Here is a 22,807-nt window from a genome sequence, read left to right on the forward strand (position 1 = left end):
CCCCAGTGAGGGGTATGCAGGAGGCAGCTGATAAATGATTCTCTCTTATAACTGATGTTTCTATCTCTATCTCCCTCTCCCTTTCTCTCTAAAATCAAATTTAAAACGTATATGAAAAAAAAGCAAAAAAAAAGCTAAGAAAGAAAGCGTGAGCTATGGAGCCAAACAGCCTGGGTTTGCATTCTGGCTTTGACTCTTATCTTGGTCAAGCTGCTGAACTTCTCTCTGTCTCAGTCTCCTCAACTACAAAATGGGGGAAATAACAGTACCTTCCTAGTAGAGTTGATATGAGGATTGTGGGTTAAAGAGTTTATAACAATGCTAAGAGCAGAGTCAGTGTTATTCTTAATTTATCAGCTTGTGATTACACTCTTAACTCTGTCTCAGATGACCTTGTGTTTTCTGGATTGTCCCATGCCCAAAGTAATGTCTCCCAGTTGGCTCCTTCGGAACATTAATGATATAAGGGTCAAACAAATGTGTAAAACTTAAAATACCCTTCTCTTGGAGAGAGTGGTACAGCAGAAGACATTGTTTAGCCCACTTTTAGCTTATAGTTTTTAGTTTAGCCCACAAATTAGTTTAACAATCTAATTTAACCACAAAAGCCAGACTGATTTTTCATCTCACTGTTAGTTCACTCACATAAGACTTGGTGGGATGCTTATGAAGAGTGACAGACAAAGCCTGGTCACTCTGCACTGTAGGTGCTACTACAGCAGAAAGAATGGTTCCTCCAGGTCATCTGCTGCAGAAAAGAAGGTCTGAATGAATGCCATCCACCAACAGAGCACCCACCCGAGAGCACATGCCTCACTCAATGGGGACTGAGCACTAACAAGTGAATTTAACTCCCATTTCTGCCTCTGCCACATGCAGGCAGACCCTCGGCTCACACATGACCAAGTGCCACCCAGTCATGTGAGACTTTCCCATCCAACGTTATGCTCAAACCATAATTTCATTTCTCCTGTCAGCGTATCATCTTTAACACCTAGTTCTCTTCTGAGAACGTGTGGAAACAAAAATTCCCCTCCCTAACCCTGACTTTTGGTTTAATTTTTTTCTTATAAGGAAATCAAAGCTTATGGCAAAAACTGAAGCAAGAGGATATATGTTCGTTCATATTTTCTTCTTTTAAAAAATTCATTGAGATAATCATATTGAAAGAACAGATTAATGTATAGAACTTGATTAGCACATACTTTTTTTTATAAATAAACTTTATGGAGGTACAATTTGCATAAAAATGCACTCATTTTAAAGAGGATGGTTCAATGAGTTTTGACAAATGTGTGTACCGGTGTAACCAACACCACAATCAAGATATAGAAGGTTTGCTTGTGCCTATTTGAAGTTCCTCCTGCCCCAGGTAACCACTGATTTGATTTCTATCATCATAGATGTGCCTGTTCTGGAAAGAGAGCCTCCATGCAAATGGAATCTAATGAATGAACTATTTCATGTCTGGCTTGTTTTGCTCAGGCTGACATCATGTTTTGGGGAGCCATATTTATTATGTGAATCACTGGTATCAGCAGTAGAACCTTTTAAAGAAAACCTTGTGGTTATCTCTGTCTGAATGTCAACAATTATGCATGCATTACAAATTAACATACACACTTGGAAACAGTTTTTTAAACATACTCCAACTCAGGTTAGGAATACCACTCAGTGCTAACATATTTGAGCAGCTATGACTATTTTGTACTCGTGAGGGCTGTGAGAGTAGTGAGAAGACTGTGGTCACAGTGCTGGCCGGCCCCATCACAGAGTTTGTGAATTTGAGCAAAATCCCTCAGCCACTGGGGCTCAGTTTTCCCATTTGTAGTAGCCTCTGCTGCTTCCTAAGATCCATTCTGGGGCTGAGACATTGATTTGGGGATGGTCACTGAGCTGTGGAGCCAGCAGAGGGAGCAGGAGTCAACAAATGAATTGCAGAGCTAACCAGCACCTTGCAGGGGCTGCTGTGACACATGCCACCCCAGCACCATGACCACATTGTTCCAGAGCTCAGCAAGTCCTACTGACTTAGGACTCTGGATGTGATATTTCAAACAGATTTCTCTGATAAGGTGATATTTATTTCTTTAATTGAAAACAAAAGGAGATAAACAATAAGATCTCTAAGCAAATCAAACATTTACATTAAAATTTTATTTAAGTTAACTTATAAACAGCTGTAATTTAATCATTACTACTCTAGAAAAGAATTGTAAAAAATAGTAGAAAAAGGCTTCTTTAGAGTTTTCTTTCTAAAGAAGGAAAAACACAAACAAAAGTAGATTGAGTCATCAGAAATATAGTCTATAGAATTTTCAAGTAAGAGGGAGAGATCAACCAAAGGACTTATATGCATGCTTATAAGCCTAATCAATGGACACAGACAATGGGGGGAGGGGTGTTAGGGCATGAATGGGGGGATTGGGAGGTAATGGGGAAATAAGGACACATATGTAATATCTTAATCAATAAAGAACTTTAAAAAATAAATAAATTACAAGTATTTAAAAATATTTCACAATATACCATTATGTGAAAAGAACATTGAATTTAATAAAGCAGTTAACTGATTTCAGTCTGAGGCCAGATCTATCTAAGCACAATTAAATGGACATTTCATGCCATAAAATGCCCCTCATCTATCCTCCCTGAATGTTGGATTTATTTTGTTCTTATTCACTTTGCTTCTACAAACATAATTGATGTTGCATGAAATATTTATAGTCTTATATTTTTGTTTCCCAAATTCTTTATCAAATTGAACAACACAAAGCCAGAGAGAGAAACTGGGTTGGTCATGGCTTACTGGGGAACATTCTGCAGGCCTTTGAACATCACTCTTACAAGCCATTAACCTTACTTGTCTCCAGCACAAGCCATTTTCTTGAAACAACAACTTTGGTGAAAAAGTTTGTAATTTTCAAACCAAGTTGTTAATATGACAGGTACAACTAGGGAAGTTACATGTGTCAATACTATGATAATAGCTATGTACAGTGACTGATTATTAGACTTATTGTGGTGATCACTTTGTAAGGCAAATAAATGTTCAATCACTATGTTGTACATCTGACATTAACATAATATTGTATGTCAACTATAATTAAAAATTGTTTTAATTAAAAAGAAAATTAGATATGCTATGACTGACATTTTTTTCAGGTAAAATTAGATGAGTATGAACAAGACAAGGTGTACCAAGCAAGCTTTTGCTGAGATTCTTGGGAGGGACAGAAGGAAAGAAATAAGGAGAGTGAAGGGTGGAAATTAAAAAATTAAGTATGGGTAGAAACAACCTGTATTTCTTGTGAGAGAAAATCTCTTTTCACTTGTCAAAATGCTACCTGACAAACCTTTATAGAAAGTATGAATCTGGTCCAGCTGGCGTGGTTCAGTGGTTGAGTGTTGACCTATGAACCAGGAAGTCACGGTTCAATTCCTGGTCAGGGCACATATAGGAGGTAGGCAATCAATGGTTCTTTCTCATCATTGGTGTTTCTCCCTCTCCTTTACCCCCTGAAATCAATATAAATATAGCCCTGGCTGGTTTGGCTCAGTGGATAGAGCATTGGCCTGTGGATTGAAAGGGCCCAGGTTCAATTCTGGTTAAAGACACATGCTTGGGTTGCGGGCTTGATCCCCAGTAGCGGGCATGCAGGAGGCAGCTAATCAATGATTCTTATCATTGATGTTTTTATTTCTCCCTCTCCCTTCCTCTCTGAAATTGATAAAAATATATTTAAAAAATATATTTAAAAGAAAAGATAAATCTGATGTTATCTTAACTAGCCCATCCTACAGAAAAAGAAAGAAGCATCTTAGTTACTTTTATTAGGTCAGCATAACATTGATCTAAAAATCTGACCAAGATAGCACAAGAAATAAAACTACAGATAACCTTACTTATAATTGTTGACAAGAAATCGTAAGTAAAAAAACTAGCAATAAAATTCTAACAGTACATTGGGAGAAAATGCAGCATGACCAAAGAATTATATTCTAAATGGCTGAAAATAATGCATTGTATAGAGCAAAATATTTAAAATTTACTTTTATTAGTGGTCCCCTTTCTATTCAAATAAAATCTACATATAAATCTCACATAAGGCTCAGACAAGTTTCTAAGAGTGTCATTAGGCAGTTTTGGCCACCATATTTTAATTTCTTATAGCTCTATTGGTTTTCTGATGGTTTCTTCTGTTCTTATATCATGGGTTCAGTATCTTTTTATTTCTCTGAGGTTCTTAACTTTGTTTTATGATTGTGTTATGTTTCCTGCATTGTCTGTTTCTTTGCACCTACATTTTCTGGTTCGATAGTTCAATATGTATATTTCAGGAGGAAATTTTCTAGGGTCTGCAGATGTGCATTGATATTTGAGAGTGAGGTATTAAAATGTGGACTGGCACCTCAGTGCAGGTGGGTGAGGCCTGTCAACGGTGGGCTAGACTATGGGCTGACCAGAGGCTGAGCTGGATCTTTGTCATTGGCCCCCAAATGCCTGAGTCCATACAGATCTATTCTTTAGGACCATTCAGATCTTCCAGAGAAAAGTCCTGCAGTTTGGTGTGTAGAAGGTGCAAGCCTGGTTGCTGGCACTCTTGTGCAACTGGAGAGGGAGCTGAGAGTCTTTTGGCTGAGTGTGCAGACTTATTTCCCATTTTTAATCTGAGGCACCATCATCCCAGTCCTCTGCCGTGCCCACATTTTTAAAAACTGAATCTCTCTGTTTCAGTGCTCCAGAGAATAAATCTCCTATATCTTTGGGGACAGTTAAAAATTATTGCCTGACTGCTCAAAGAGAAGGTGAGACCTAACTCTAATTGTTCCCCATGGAGATTCTTTTCAACCAGTTTTTTTTTGCCACTTGTTTCTTTCTCCTCCACTGTAGTTGAGACTGCTGATTTCTTAGTCTATCAGGGGTCGGGCATGAAGGGGTAGAGGAGATCAGCATTTTCTCATTAGTTCCTCCACAGGCATTCCTTCAATTTTGCCAGGTCAATTTTGACTTCTCCATCTGTTTTCTACTTCCTGATTTTATCTGATTTTTATGTCTACTATTGTTCCTTCTCTGTCCTACCCTTTGTTTTTAGCCATTCGCTGTCATATTATTAGAGTTTCAAAGGAAGCAGAAGTAATGCATGCATCCAGTCTTTCATACTTAACTGAAAGTCTCCTCAAGCAGTTTAAGCCTTCACTATTTGGAAAAATGTATTTTGTTTATGAAATATATGAAGATCTCCAAAAACCTCACCATGGGTCCTATTGTATCATAATTACCTATTACCCTAGGATTGGACATGTGGGTGGTTGCCAATTTGATATTATGGTAGTGATACAATCTGAATATTTTTGTGCATGAATTACCATCCATGGTTATGGCTATTTTAAAATTTAAATTACTTAAATTTGCATGTATTTTTCTACCTTATTTTTTTTTTATACATGTGAGATCTGCATTTCTTTTGTGAATTAACTATTTTATATAATAGTATTTATGTTATATATTATGTTATATAATATTTATTTGTGCTAATTTGTTATACTTAATGCAATATTTTCATTCATTGTTTGCCTTTTAATTTGTGTTTACTTTTATGTGTAGATACTTCTAATTTTTGCACAAACGTACCAGAATTTTTTCTTTATTTCTTCCATCACTTTTTGTTTTTAATTCTCACTTAAGGATATGTTTTCATTGATTTTAGAGAGAGCAAAAGGGAGAAAGAAAGAGAGAGAGAGAAACATCGATGTGAGAGATAAACATTGATCAGTTGTCTCCTATATACATCCTGACTGGGAATCAAACTGGAAACTCCCTGACTGGAAATCAAACCTGAAACCTCTTTGGTGTATGGGATGATGCTCCAAGCAACTGAGCCACCTGACCAGGGCTCTTCTTTTAAAATTAAAAATATATCCCCTTGTTGGCATTTAGTAAACACTTTTGAATTTGGAGATAAAGACTTGAGAATGATTAGATATTTCCCCCGTTATTGTTGCACTCAGAGCTGTAGTGTTGAGACTGCAGCAGCTTACTCTTGGAAAAACGTAGCAAGAGAAGATTTGGGATGTGGAGATTAGAACTGAGGTCTAGGAAATGTCTACAGTAAAAGAAAGGAGAAAGGGAACTTGGTGAAGAATTAGGCAGAGAGGTGTCTGAGAGAACTGTGTGTGATTTAAAATTCCAATAAATTGAATTTAACAAAAGATAAGCAGAAAATAAATAAATACATCAATACTCTGAAGAGTGTAATACCTTAAGAAAGGACAAAATAATCCTGCCCCAGCATCACTCTTTCTTGCCCCAAGGCCATTCCTACAGATGACAAGCGTGTTGAGATGGAGAGATAAATGTTAAATTCTCTGTTGATGAAGTGCATTGCACCGGGGCCTCTTATATAATTCATCAGGCCCCTCTTAGCACTTACATGCACTGTCTTCTCAAGGGAAGTTAGTGCTGCCCCAGAAAAATGCCATGGACACCAGTCCTAAGCATTCTTTTTCTCTCCCTGTTCAGGAAGAGTTCTTAAGGACCTGAGTTACAAGACTCTTGTTTCTCAAGTAGAAAGCTTGGTTCCCCAGAAGAGTGGTGTATACCTCCCATTAGGAAGTGTGAATCAGAGCTACAGAACTCAACACAGCAGGTGGTGAACTACAATTTTTCAAATGGGTGTGTTGACTTTGCTTCTGATTCTGGGTCCCATTCTACCTCCCCTTCTTCACCATCACCACTCTGAGGAGAACTCTAAACCACCGTTTTGCAATGGTGACTCCTATACAAAGCCTTTTGTGTTTTTAAGAGGATTGCTTAAAATGAAAAAGTAATGCTGGACTTTTGAGATGGCAAAACTTCTCAAAAGGGCAGGGACCAGAGGACGCAAAGTTTGTAAATCTTTGTGGAAGATAGTATTTGCCCTATCGTTTTATCAAATGTACTTAGTTATTTCTCAAATATTTCAATATAAACCATATTCATGGAAAAGATTAGAGATTATTTAGCATCTTTAGTCTTTTGGCCTAATGTTTAATAGCAACGCCACTTCATAGTTCTGTTCGATTTGCACTTATTTCATAGAAATTCACACAAATACATCTTTAATGGTATAACCTGTCATTTTTCTGGGTCCAAATGTAGGTATTCCCATCACATTACCCTGGTGACAGTTCTTTGGGTTTTCTGAAGATTGTTTTTTTAGTTACAACTTGAGCACATGGGTTTTCATGGCCTTAAATATCCATGCCACTCAAAGTGACCCACACCTAAATATTGGCTCTTGGTTTTTCATTCTCATGAGAGGTACTGTGATGAAGGAGCAATGATTTGAATAAACAAACATTTACTGAATACCAACTGTGTGCAAGACCTAGTGATGCCATTCTTATGCTGTTTGTTTTGGTAGAATGCTATGTGTGCGCTGATGCAGGGAACAGAGGCAGGCAGGGTAGAGAAAAGCTTGGAAAGTTTTCAAGATTAATTAGCACAAAGGTGGGGCATTTGGGATATCTGGCACCAGATAGTAATCAACAGTACTAATTATACTCTCATATTAAATCAGTTATGGTGGGTGAATTGGAGTCGATCGGCCAGTATGGTTAAGGATGCCGCAGCTGTTGCGAGCTTCCCTCTAAAATATGTTTACATGTTTTTATAATTCAAGTGTTAGTGGATTGCATTTTGTTTTGCTTGATTTTTCTTAGAAAACATGACCCCCATTTTTTTTCAGTCATAATAGAAACTTGAAATATAAGAGTATGATGTGCAAAGAGAAAAATCACCTGGAATGATACATTCTCAGTCAAGTTGCTACTGTATGTAGTCAACACTTTGTTTTCAGTTTCTTGGTAAATATAGGAGGGTGCTCACAGTACTATGTGAACATGTGATGGATTTGAGGCATAAGTTCTAAAGTGCATCGCTTCATTCTTAGGTGAAAACTCTATGATGTATTCTGTTCATTAGTACTCCTATTCAGAAATTAGGTGGCATTTGAGGTTGAGTAGGGCTGGCTGGTGGAATAAAATAAATAGGTATTTTGTTCTTTGAGCACATGTATGCTTCAGTAATATCTTTCTGGCAGATTTAGGAGAGTGGCATGTAAAGGCTTGTGTGACCTTTCTTTAATTGGAGTACTGTTTTTTACAGATTCATCAGTTTGTAATTGGGCTTAGCCTTAGGGCACTAAGATTTCTGTTCTGTTTTTCAGGAAAATTAATTCTTTTTAACTAACTGTGTTGAATGAACATGATAGGCATTCAATATATATTAATTCAGTATTCTCAAGTAGGACATAAAAATGAAAAAAGTCCACTTCTTTCTGTATTTTTTTTTTTTTTTTAGAAAAAAATCTGATTAAGAATGTTTTTAGTAAGTGGACTTACTAAACATATACTAACATATGAGACATCTTCAAGAGAGAATATTCTGTTCCATGTGTTTTCTACAAATTGGTAAGTAGATTTAAAGTCTGTCAATTCTAGAGGATAGATCCAATTGGGATTGAATACTTTTTGGCAAGAATACTTCCATAGATGGTAGTTGAGTGTATGTGTGCATTAAGTCATAGAATGATTGCTTGTCTTTCTTTTGTTCTATTAGCAGTCATTGATGATACTTATCTAAAATATATATTAGTGGTTGAAAATTAATATTTTATTTATATATTTCCTTAATCATGTACTAGCTATTATACCTATATTCAGTGAAAGTGGTTACCCTGAGATATAGTTGATATAGGAAAGTCAGGATAAATGCTTAATTTGGGGGCTGAATGGGGCTGGTTGATTTTCAAACTAATAAGATATTAGGTTTCTGCTTCAAATAGTCCATAACATTTTAAGAAATTTAAAATATTAAAATAAAGATAAAATTCTTGTATTTACTCAAGTGTTTACTTTTCTAGTGCTCTTAATTTCTCCTAGCAAATCAAGGTTTCTATCCAGTGTCATTTTCCTCTAACTTTTGGAATTTCTTGAAGGGCAGGTGCTTGCAATGAATTATCTCAGCTTTTAATTATTTGAACATACCTTTATTTTGCCATAATTTTGAAAGCTGTTCTTGTGGATTACAGAATTTTAGGTAGATATTTTTCTTTCTTTAATGATGTTATTCCATTGTCTGTTGTCCTCCATTGTTTCTGATGAGAAGTCATGTATAATTTTCATCATTGGTCTCCTTGGTATAAAATATCAGTTTTCTCTAATTGCTTTAAAATTTATTTTCACCTTTGGTTTTCAGCTGTTTGATTGTGGTATGCCTAGGTATTGCTGCTGTTGTTTTAGTCTTGCTTGAAGTTTGCTGATCTTGTATTTATTCTGCTGTTGACATGTTTAATCTGCTGTTCTCACTGCCTGGAGTGCTATTTCCCCAGATGGTTTGGAATGTAAACATCATGAGAGCAGAGACTTTGTCTGTTTGATTCACAGATGTATCCCCATTGCCTAGAACAGTGTATACACAGTAAAAATAAATAAATAAATAAATAAATAAATAATCACTAAATGAATGAGCCCTTTACTGCAGGGGAGGGCAATTGGCCTGAGTAATTGGTAATGGGTGACTTAACCTTGACCCTCTCCTGGAATTTTAACTCTTGAGCAAAGGTGTAGGAGCAGTGAGTGGCAGTGAGAGAGACTGGAGATTGTTCCCTAATGCACCTGGAAGGCGCCTTGACAATTTACTGAGACTTGTTCTTATGTGTGGCTTATGGAAACAGCCTCATTACTTTATAGCCCATATTAATGTTTTAGTCCTATAAATACCACCTGAATGTAGCTGGAATATTTAATTGCAGGTAGTTTTTATCATTCACTTTTTGTTTTTCCTCTTCCTGGCTTGTTACATATACAAACCCAATCCCTACTCTCTGAAATTTTGGCTAGTGTTTGTTTTTGCATGCATCTTTTATTCCCTCCTTCAGGAATAACTCCCCTTAATGTGCATACATTTTTAAATAATTGGATTTTTGTATCATCATTAACAGCTAATGGGTACGCTCAATGTCTTATAGAAATAGATGTTGAGAATGGCTAGTGTGGAAGCCAACATTTGGGCTTTTTCCAGTACTCATGTTCATTGGAAGAGATGATAGTCAATCCTTTCAGCCTAACTATGGGCTGTAGGCTGGAAAAAAAACATTATTCCAGAACAATCAGAAGCCAAAAACCCTGAATAGACTTTTTAGGAATATATATGTGAATATTAAAGAGTTTTCTCCAGCCCACCAGACTTTTCCCCACATTTGGTACCTATGAAAATGCGTGGTACCAGTAAACACTAAGTGTTTTTGTTTAAATATTAAACTTTAAAGTGCTGCATCAATATTTAATGTGCAAGCTATCCTTGAAAGGCTGTGCCAGGTTGCTCTTCCCTACTAGAAAAACACTTGAGGGCCATTAGCCAAGCTCTCAGGTTACAAGGAAAAGGTCTCTTCCTCTGCAAACCCTCCTCAGAGCATCTCTGAAAAGCTAATATGTGAGCAGAGGGCAGGCTGGCTCCAAATCACTTAAAGCCTCCACTTCCAAAACTGCTCTAACCAGTCATATCCTCAGGAAGTTGCAATCCCAGGAAGTTCTTTAGTCAACAGAACTTAGGGCTTACTTCTTGCAAAGAATTGCTGACTGGAGAAGAAGTCTAGAACATGCCAATGCAGCAGTTACTTTTGTTGAAATTAGGAGCCCTAGTGAGAATGACTCCTTCTTTCCTGGAAACATGTCATTGGATGGGTTTCTATAATGTTTGAATGAGGAGTTGTTATGGCTTCACCGGCTGGATTTCTGTGTTAAGTGTTGCCATAGATAGACATTCCCCATTCTTCATCCTTCTGTGGAACTTGGATTTATAATGAACACGTTCTAGAGAAAGGTCAGGTCTGTGATGCCCGACTTGGAACGTGGATGGAATGGTGGGAAGGAGCACCAATCATGAACTTAGTTTGCTTTATTCATTTGTCCATTCATCTTTACTTACTGAAATAATTTATTGTGTGGCCCCAAGGTCTGAAGGCCCTTGTGATGCTTCAGGAATGTCAGGCAGCTAGTGGGTTGGAAACTTAGAAGAGATCCAAGAAGAGCAGTCCCTGGTTGAGTAGAGAGGTGTTTCTGTCAGCACTTCAGCCACATCCTGAGGGTAGGTAGGTAGCTCATCTGAGCCTCAGAAAGTTCTGAAAAGCACATATGTGGTATAGTTTTAGACTTTCTAAGGCTGTATTTTAGTAAGATTTTGCTGCCAAGTCATTTGGGATACAAAGCATGACAAAGGCTTTGAAATTCAGAGATAAGAGATGGAATTGCTTAAAAGCTGGCTACTGGAGCTTTGAAAATCAAGGATTTCTTAATGATTGGCAGTTTTAATACAAATTGAATTAGGAATAACACAGAAAGAGAAGAAAATCATATGTTTTGGGTATTTGACCTGAATCTTCACTAACCACCCAAAGGAACCAGATTGTGGTTGAAAATTTATGACTCCTTTATTATGTGCATCTGTTAGCATCACTGTCCAATAGGGTAGCCACTAACCACAAGTAGCTATTTAATTCAAATTAAACACAATTAAAATCACTTCTTCAGTCACATTAGCCACATTTCAAGGGTTTAATAGCCATGTGTGGCTTTGGACAGCATGGATACAGACCATTTCTGTCATTCAGAAAGTTCTACGGCCAGCACCATAAACAGTAATGTAAAGTTAAGAAACTGGGGTGGGGTTAGAAACCGGAGCAACCCAACATTTCTATGAAATTCTCTCTACTATCTCCCTCAGGAGTTATTCCAAACTTTTGGCTCATTCAAGCTTTATGCCCCACTTACTCCTCATCACTTTCAGCAGGTGGTTGCAAGTCCTATAAAGAAATTAGACAAATTAGGCGTGGACCTTTTTATCTTTTGGGTCTCTACCTCTACCACATACTACTTCCTTGTATCTGGATCTCTCACCTTATACCTTTTTAGGGGAAGAAGCATCATTATTTCTGTTTATTGAGAATTCCTCTGTGCACTAGAACCAACTCTGTGCATATATATAACCATTTTATTTTAAAATAATTATAGATTCATAGGAAGTTTGAAAAAATGTAAAGGGAGGTATTCTGTATACTCTTCAACCAATTTATGTCATGGTAACATCTTGCATAACTCTAATTCAGCATCAAAACGAAGAAATTGTTGGTAAATAAGAAAAGCAAAATGGACTGGAGAAAACATTTTGCCACATGGTACACTTTAAGTTAGTCTTTTTTTTTTTTTTCTTTCTTATTTCCAGAGGTGGGTACTGAGCCTAACTATATATATATATGGGAAAGAGCAGAATTTGTTGATGTTTAAATACATTTGAGTGGCTGAGTGGGCACTTCTGGCTCTGGTACAGTGGTATCTGCCCTGAACAGCCACAGGAAGGCAGAAGGCTACTTTTGTTGTTCATAATTTAACAAGTACGTACTGACCTTACTAATATTGAACAGCCACTGAATAACAAAAAGAAGCTATTCTCATCTCACCAAAGAAGTCAGATTCTATTTTGAGCTATTGTTGTGTGTTCAAAAAGATATGTTAACCTTTCTGAAATAGATAAGGTTCTTAGTGGTTTTATTAAAAGAACTGATTATGATAAAAATCAAATGTATCTGACATATTGTATACTACAAAATCTCTTTGATGCATACCTAGTTCAGTATGAAGAATGGAAGGAAACTCTCCAAACTTTACAGCCAAAGTTATACATAATAATGAAGCATTGAAAGGTTTTCTTGATCTTTGGAAGCAATGTATGGATGTTAAATGCTCCTACTTATCCTGTAGGTATTGGCCAGTGCAATAACACACAAAAATAAATCAGGCAGGTAAATATTTGAAAGGAAGAGAGGAAAAAGAAATGATTATTGCATTTTCAGACAACAATGATGATCCAAGACAATAAAATGACATACTGATAGAATTCCATACTACTAGAGCAATTGGATAAATATTAAAATACAAAAAAGTAATAGAGTTTTCATAAATTACCATAATCAATTAGATCATACAGTTCCCAATAGAAACAAACAAAAAAAATGAATGGCTAAAATAAACTTGAAAATATGTGTGCGATACTAGCTGAAAGAAATAAAATAACACTGTTAAATGTCATTAGAAGATATAAAAGAAGATCTAAACAAATGATGAGAAATACCATATTCCTGAATTGAAAAAGTTAATCCTCCTCAACTGTATTTATATATTTAGTGTATCCCAGTCAAATCCTACCAAGTTGAATATAATAATCACTAGAGGCCTGATGCATGAAATTCATGCAAGAGGAGGCCTTCCTTCCCCCAACTGCTGGCACTGGCTTCCCCCTGGCACCTGGGATCTGGGCTTCCTTCACAACCCCAACTTCGTCCAGATACAGGTGTCTTCAAACTACGGCCCGCGGGCCACATGCGGCCCGCAGAGGAGTCTGATCCGGCCTGCCAGGTTTTTTGGGCAGTGAGCGCAGCCGAGGTGTTACAGTAGGAATTAGTAGTTCATATAGTCTGGCCCTCCAGCTCTCTGAGGGACCGTGATCTGGCCCCCACTTTAAAAAGTTTGAGGACCCCTGGTCCAGAAGGACATCTGGTCTAATTATCATATTATGCTTTAATTATTATAGATATGGTCATATTTTAGAAGATAAAGGATGATATTTTTCTATCTTTTTATTTTTTCTTGTTACTTTTTAAAAAACGATGATTCTGAAAAAAAAAAAAAAAAATCTCAAACACCCAGAGAAACACAAACACAAACATTATGCTCAATGAATCTGGAACTCTGAATCACAATACAGGACAAAGCACTAACAAATGCAATGGAAGGTAAACAGGGACCTGGGAAGATGCCAACAGGAACCCTATGACTGGAGAAATCAAATAAAACTGACAAAGCACAGTTCTCCAAGGTAAATGCTAAACCTAAGAGGCAAAACCAACAACCAGCAATGTCAGGATGGGGACATGGGTGCCTGTGCTTTTCGGGAAGGGTAGTCAGAGCTGAACAAGGAACCACAGAAACAAAATGCATTTGCAGGTTGTCTTTCTGTCAGTCAGGAAGCCTAGAGGAGAGATGCTACCTTGTGAACAGCTCAAAAGTTGCTGATCTCTATTATCTGATCAAGAAATAAAGAGAGATAGTAAAAATAGGCAGCATTAGGGACATATGGGAATATATCATACAGACATTGGAAAGAAAAAGGAAAGGAAGCACAGTGGATTTAAAATATATATATTTTATTGATTATTTACAGAGAGGAAGAGAGAGGGATAGAGAGTTAGAAACATCGATGAGAGAGAAAAACATCGATCAGCTGCCTCCTGCACACCCCCCACTGGGGATGTGCCTGCAACCAAGATACATGCCCTTGACCAGAATCGAAGCTCGGACCTTTCAGTCCGCAGGCCGACGCTCTATCCACTGAGCCAAACTATTTAGTCAGATTGTCAAATAAAAAAATGACAATATGCCGAAACCAGTTTGGTGCAGTGGATAGAGAGTAGGCCTGTGGACTGAAAGGACCCAGGTTCGATTCCGGTCAAGGGCATGTACCTTGGTTGAGAGCACATCCCTAGTAGTGGGTGTGCAAGAGGCAGCTGATTGATGATTCTCTCATTGATGTTTCTAACTCTCTATCCCTCTCTCTTCCTCTCTGTAAAAAATCAATAAAATACATTTTAAAAAAAATGACAATAGCCAACACAGTGTGAATGCTACCTTAAATATATAGGTCATATAATAGAGTTGTATATTATTGGTCATGTAACATAATAAGGTTTCACCTCATTGGTTAACTCTGGGTATGAGAAATCTTTTTCTGAAAAATTGTTATATACAAGTATAGGCACCTGATATTTTTAAAAGTCACTTCAGAGCCTAAGGGTAGCTAATTAATATTGTTAAAAATATATATTTTTGTTGATCTGACAAAAAAAATAGTATAACTTTGATGGATTTCCAAATATATTTATATTTTTTGCTGTGCCACAGAAGATTAGTAATTAGTTTGTGTTCCATGGAATGAAACATGTTGAAAATCACTTCCTTAGAATGTACAACACCAAGAGGGAACCCTAATGTCATACTATGGACTTTGTGTGGTTATTATCTATCAATGTAAATTCATGGATTATAAAAAATATACCACTCTGGTGGAAGATGTTGATAGAAGGATTTTTATTAGACCATGGCAATCTGATTCTAAAGAATATATATATATATATATATATATATATATATATATATATATATATGAAGAATAGCTAACAAAAATTCTACAAAGGAGTGATGGGAGTTATTGTCTTATAAGCATTAAAACTCACAAAAAATCTATCAAAAGTGCAAGATATACTACTTTAATAAATATCAAATTTAATAATTTGATATATAATAAGATAAAATTTCAAATCATTGGGAAGTGATTGATTTGCTATTTTGATTGGCAAAGATTAAAGGTAACTAACATCCAATGTTAGAGAAGATGTGGAGAAATGTGTAGGTATGTAAACTGGCATGAACTTATTGGAAAGCATTTTCTTAGGAACTCTTCTAGAAATATTCATATGCCTTTACCCAACAATTCTACCATTAGACATTTATCCTAAAGAAATGCTTGCATGTGAGTACAAAGAGGCCTTGAAGGGTTGTTTGTGATAGGGGAAGATATAGTATAATCTGAGGCTCCTTATAAATAAAGTATTATATATCTATGGTGGGATATAATGCAGCAGTTAAAACAAGTGAGATTAAAAATGAGAGGATCCTATGAAATGTTAAGTGGCATTTCAAGAACAAATTTTATGATGTAGGAGAAAACAATGAAACATGACAGCCTTGAGAAGGTGAGAACAGGGCAGTCCATACAGTAACAAGAAGGTGGAGTATGTGTGTATGATGCTGGTAGACATATGAATTTATGTTGATAGGAGTATATAGAAGTTCTCAGATTGCTTGAATTTTCTTAGGAGAGTAGGAAGCAATATCTTCAGCTGTGTGTGGAGATAGGGAGGATGTGTTGGAAGTTTGAAGATAACGGAAATGCGAGAGAATGAATGTGCTAGGTCAGTGGTCAGCAAACTCATTAGTTAACAGAGCCAAATATCAACAGTACAATGACTGAAATTTCTTTTGAGAGACAAATTTTTAAAACTTAAACTTCTTCTAACACCACATCTTCAAAATAGACTCGCCCAGGCCGTGGTATTTTGTGGAAGAGCCACACTCAAGGGACCAAAGAGCTGCATGTGGCTCTCGAACTGCAGTTTGCTGACCACAGGGTTAGGGAAATATAATATGAATTTCTTGCCATACAGTCTTAGAATAAACATCTATTTTAGAGAATTGGCCTGAATGAATCGGAATAGGATTTCCTTTTTCTTTAGAGAAACAAAACCTATGGATTTCCCGAGTCCCTTTGATTTGTTTTGATGAAAACAACCCCAAAGTAAACTGCAGTTCTAACTTGGAGGACATGACCATCTAAGAAGAGAATCCAGTGTCCTTCATGTTTTCTGTCCCCGTGCTTAGGAAGCACAAAGTGTTCCAAATGACTTGACTGGTTAGACAGGATGTCCAGCGTTTTTAGAAGAAAGTTTATGATGTGTTGACTAACCTCAAGCCATACTGCTGTGATAACAGAGTCGCTGCCCTCAATGGGAAATGGCAACATCCGATCCTCCAGACTGAAGCCGCAGCAAGGCGTCATTGGCAAGGCGAGATGAGATTAAGTGCTGTTGTTACACACTCTGTTCTGCCCGAAGTAGCCTGATGGACAGAATTACTTTAAGTAATTAAATAAGGTGAGATGTTTCCAGAGCTCTCAAGGTCCTTGGTAGCAGCGTCCTCCTTCATGATCACTGTGACTTGATCCTTACCCTCTCAACAATCATATTAGTATGTCCTTGATAATGGACAATGATTAAGCCATCAATTTGTTTTGGCTCGTTTAAGACTGAGGTTAGAATTGTGCTGAAAAACGAAAACTGAAATATTTTGAGACTGGGTAGCAGTTTTCAATACATTAAAAATTCAAAGAAACAGTGGTTTCAAAAAAGCTCAATTCCCCCTGGATCACATAGTCAAGACCACTTTAAGTGAATAAACAGGTAACTTTGTTATATCTATGGTTGATTTTTAAGTTTTCTGTACTATTCTAATCCTTTTTAACTGGCAGTTGATATTTTTGCTGCCACATAACTTATTGACTTGATTTCCTTTTTTTCTAAGAAGTTAGGTTAGTCTGGGTGCCCTGAGAAGCATGATGGTATTATATGTGCAAAAGATTCACTGGGGAAATATCTGTAAGGGGTAAAGAGGAAGGAGCTGGAGGAGGTTGGGAACATTGTCAGAATGCCATGCAGGTCTGACTGCTGTGGAGGAAAGGGAAGGGAAAATCTTTGACTATGGTGCAGGTCTAAGAAAGATTTGATAAGGCTGATGGGGAGTCTAGAGCCCTATCTCTCTCCCAGGAACAGGCCTGCCTTAGTATCCTTGTCAGGCTCCGTGATTCATGTAGAGTCGCTGGTGGGAAGCATAACTCAGCTTCAACAGAGATGGATTTCAGGATGCAATGGTGGGCTGACAGTAGTTGCAGTATTGTATTGGTCTGCTTCGCTGCCCTACCAATATACCATGGACTGACTAACTTAAACAACAGAATTTTATTTTTCATGGTTCTGAAGGCTGGGAAGTCCAAAATAAGGGACTGGCAAGGTAGATTTCATTCTGAGGCCTCTTCTCTTGGCTGGCAGGCAGCTGTCATCTATGATGATCTGGTCTTTGCTCAGATGATCTGGTCTTTCTGTGGAGAGAAAGAGAAAAAAAAGCTCTCTTGTGTCTCTTTTCATGAGGACACTATCAGATCAGGACTCCACCCTATAATCTCACTTCAACTTAATTATTTCCTTAGAGGCCCTGTCTCCATATACAGCTATATTGGGGTTAAGATTTCAGTATATGAATTCTGAGGGAATGCAAGCATTCAGTCCATAATAAGTATTCACATTTAGAAATTTGTAAGATGTATCTTTTTTAAAAAGTGTCTTAGTGTAGCATAATATACAGGAAATTATACAAATTTTCTTTTTAACTCTTAATTATTTAATGCTAAGAGAACTTGATTGAAGTATAATCTATATACAACAGAATGTACACATTTTAACTGTACAGCTTAAGGTTTTTAACAAGTGTTTCCTGGCATTTACCCTTGTCATGATATAGAATAATAGAGGCCTGGTGCATGAAATTTGTGCATAGAGGGTGGGTGTCCCTCAGCTCAGCCTGCGCCCTCTCCAATCTGGGATACCTCTCACAATCCAGGACTGCTGGCTCCCAACTGCTGGCCTGCCTGCCAGCCTGATCACCCCCTAACTGCTCCCCTGCCAGCTTGGTTGCCCCTAACTGCCCTCCCTTGCAGGCCTGGGTCCTCCCCAATTGTCCTCCCCTGCAGGCCTGGTTGCCCCCAACTGCCCTCCTCTGCTGGCTCAGTTACCCTTAACTGCTCTCCCCTGCAGGCCTGATCACCCCCAATTGCCCTCCCTTGCAGGCTTGGTCCCTCCCAACTACCATCCCCTGCTGGCCTGGTCACCCACAATTGCCCTCCTCTGCCAGCCATCTTATGGAGGCCATCTTGTGTCCACATGGTTGCGGCAATCTTGTATGTTGGAGTGATGCCAAATTTGCATATTACCTCTTTATTATATAGGATATCCATCACTCCAGGATGGGGGGTGGATGTTGACCATGGTGCCCCAATAAAGATTCTGGACACTAAAGCTCAGATGAACTTCTCTGGTTATAAGTAGTACTTCATGGAAATGAAGAGGAGAAAGGTAATAGGCAGCTCTAGTAGTGATGATAAGGGGTGAAAATTTTAAGGAGATTGTTCAGGAGATGTTTCTCTCGCAAGGTGGCCTCACCATCTATAGGGGGCCTTTTAACAATTACAGGATCAGAGAGCAATGCTGGTGTCTGCTTAAAGCTGATTTTCAGTCATAATGAGTTTGGGTGCCTGCACCTCTCAGACATCTTATCCTTTTGACACCGATGGGTATGTGGAATCCGCAAGCAACTAACTTATGTGAAACAATATTGTCCTTTTATGTTGTAATAACACAACCAAAACTTTTCCTAAAGAACCGATAACAGTTCTTATAGGAAACTTTGCTGTCTTCTATATTAATATTTAATGGATGGAAAGATGCATTTGTTGGTGTTATTGAGATTCTCATAAACAGAGATTCATTTATTCATTCAATATTTTATCTTATGTATTTATTTAATAGATATTCATTGAGCAACATTTACGTGCTGTGTTTTCAAAAGTTACTGAGGGAGAAACAGAGGAAAAGAAACTTCAAGGTCTCACAGTCAGGAGTGGAGGAGGCGGAACTGCTAATGAATTGCTCCTATTGTATCAATAACAACTATAAAATAGTGTTAGACTAGAGGAGATGGGGGAAAAGGAGCAGCTGAGAGGGGCACAGGGTTAATAAAATGGCTTTCAGATGTGAGAAGGGCTATAATAGTGCAACATACAAAATATTATTGGGGTTCAGTGAAGGAAGAAATAATTCTCTGAGGGAGCTTGCCTAGATTTCACACAGAGTTCACGTTTTCCCCTCTTATTAATTCTTTCCTTTCAAAATGTTTTGAAAACATTTAAAGATTAGTAAAATCAAATAGTACCAAAACTACTATAACCTCAAATAGTAATCTCTTACAGCAGTCACACATCCTACTCCCATTGCATTCCCTAGAGGCAAACATTTTAGCTATCTCAGCTATTTCACTTTGTATTGATCTAGATACTTCTTAAGATTATGCTTATAATGATATTTCTTGATTTTTTTTAATGGTGTTGACATTATCTGTTTATTGATTTCCTGTTAAGGTAGAAGAGAATTTTACCCTTTTAAGTGTCACTCACCTTCTATTCTCTGTCCTTCCAAAAAACTTCTTAAGTCAACAGTCAGTGCTTACATTGTTATGATCACGTAAATATTGTTCTCTTTTCAATTTTCAAATATGCAATACAGTTTTTGCTGTAGTCATCATGCATCTCCATCATTTATTTTACAGCTAGAAGTTTGTACCTTTGACTCCCTTCACCTATTTCACTCAACACTCTCTATCCTTGCCTCTAGCAACCACCAATCTGTTCTATACACTAGGTGTACTGATTAATAATAGCAGATTTTGTAATCAAAGAAAACACAATAATTTCAAGAGAAATATCAAAAGTACTTTATTCAAAGTAATGTCCATTGCTAGCATTTTACCCAGTTCTCTCAGCCCCACAGGAGTCCCCCAGTCTCTTTCAGGTAATTTGTGGATACTGTCCCAAAAGAACTTTTCTTGTTTTGAGGCAAACCATTCAGAAACACAAAAAGATTTCCTTATTTTTTTATGGTTGAATAATATTCTATTGACTGTGTGCCACCTTTTATTTATCTGTTTATCCACTGATAGACACTTAAGATTGCTTCCATATCTTGACTATTGTAAATAAGGCTGCAGTGAATACAGGTGTGTGGATATCTTTTTGAGTTAGTGTTTTTGTTTTCTTTGGTATTTACCTAGAGTTGAATTTTTATATCATATGGCAGCCGCATTTTTAATTCTTTGAGGAATCTCCACACCGTTTTCCACTATGGTTGCTCCAATTTATATTCCCTCCAAAAACACACAAGCGTTCTCTTTTCTCCACATCCTTACCAACTCTTGTTGTTTCTTATATTTTTGATAATAGCTATTCTAACAAGTGTGATATGTAAAAATCTGACTCCAGTGGAAAGCAATTGGTTATTGCCTTATGAATAGATCTATTTTTTATATATATGTAAATTCATTTTAGCTGTTCTTATGTGTGGTACCTTGAGTTTTTCTTTGAACCATTCAAAACACATACCATATTTTTCTGTGTATAAGATGCTCTTATGTATAAGATGCCCCCCACTTTTCCAACCCAAAATTAAGAAATCAATATTTTAAACATAAAACAAACACATTTTTATTTAATAATTACCACAGGTAATGTTTACTATGATATTATGCAGTTTATCACTTTATTCAGCCTCTGTTGAATAAAGGCTCTCTTCTTTATCACTATTAGTTCCAGACATATCAATTTCTCCAACTTCTATTGTATCACCGCTGTCTTCTGAGTCACTGTCTATATATGTGAGGTTATCCTCATAAACTGGTGGCATTTTCTGAGCTAACTTAATTTGTGTTCTCATGGCAAACCCTTTTCTTCTTATGAAATTGAAGCACCATTTTGCCTTTCCTGTGTTCTCCACTGTCTGATCATATACGCAGTGGGAGAAGATCAAAATTGTCTTTCTGCAACTCTATTTCCATGCTCTTTTACATAGCTGATTGCATTCAGTTTGAATTTTTCAGAGTAAGCCAATCGTTTATAGGTATTTATCTTTTTAATTTCTGACATCTTTATGGGCTCAGAATGCTCTGGTCCCTGTTGCATCTACTCACTATTCACCTCCAGTTATGGCATCAGCTGACATCAGTAATAATAAGGCTTGTAATTGGAGGAAGCCTGTTTGACCATGTATGGGCAGCTATGCACCTGTGTGGCTTCCTCCTCAGCTGACTTCCATAAGACACCCCTCAATTTTCAGTCTAGCAATTTTAGAAAAAAAAATAGCATCTTATACACAGAAAAATACAATACTCATTCCCTCATGCATTAATGAGTTAAACCTTTGACAGTTTTACATTTTATATCTGCATGGGAGTCATGACTACATCTTCTATAAAAAATCCTACTAATAAAAGGACAATATGCAAATTAACTGTCACTCCATCACAAAGATGGTGGTGCCCATTGTCACAAGATGGTGGCACCCAGTCCTCTCAGCCCCACAGGAGTCCCCCAGTCTCAGCAGTGTGAGTGGCCTGAAGAAATGCTTGTGTCATCGCCCCGGTGACAAGGCAAGTATTCTGTGCCCAGCCACAGATGGGCCTCTGGGCCACAGGGAGCCTCTGGGCAGCGGGCTTGGAGTGGCCAGGCCCTGCAGAGAGCTACTGGTGCATGGATTTGTGAGCAGGGCTTCTAGTAATCTTATAATAGTCTTGGAGGTCATTCACTGAGTGGTGTGGTGGAGTCACCTGACAGCCAGCTAACTTGTGTTGCCATCTTCAGCCCACTATGTCTTTTCTTGGCTCACAGAGGTGAATCTCAAGAAGTAATAGAACCTTAATTTTGCCTAATCTTCATTTCTCTAGCTTTTTTCCTTCCCTACTAATTTTAGTTAAAATTACTTTGGTTTGCAGAGGGAAAGCTCTTCCCCATTGATGGTAGCAATATTTGGGAATTTGGATTTATGGGCTGACTAGTTAAAGATCTTTGTAAATGGGATATATAGGTCTATTTTCTATTGAGTGAGAGACAACAGAGAATCTGGATTGCTTGTCTTTTGTTTATATGTCATTATATTTATTTCAAATTCAAATCAATTAAGAATTTTATAGTCACCGAGAAGTACAACTTGTTGACAGGTAGTGGAAACCAATCTGTCAGTCCATGTGTAACACCTCCATCCTAGTCCACGGGTGACTTGGCCCAATCAAAAGAAACATTCTACTCCTTCACCCAGGGATTGATTTAGTGGTGGAAATATAACCCAACAAGGAGCAATAAGATTTTTCCAGAGGGTCTTGCGAAAGAGGCAACACATTTTCGGCTGCACTTGCACATAAAGAATCTCACTTTAAACTTGCTGGCAGGCATGTTTTCATACTTGAAGCCTGAGAATGAAGAGTCACATAAGAAGAGAGTCAA

This window comes from Pipistrellus kuhlii, unplaced genomic scaffold (genome assembly GCF_014108245.1).
Source record: "Pipistrellus kuhlii isolate mPipKuh1 unplaced genomic scaffold, mPipKuh1.p scaffold_m20_p_12, whole genome shotgun sequence".
Lineage (NCBI taxonomy): Eukaryota > Metazoa > Chordata > Mammalia > Chiroptera > Vespertilionidae > Pipistrellus > Pipistrellus kuhlii.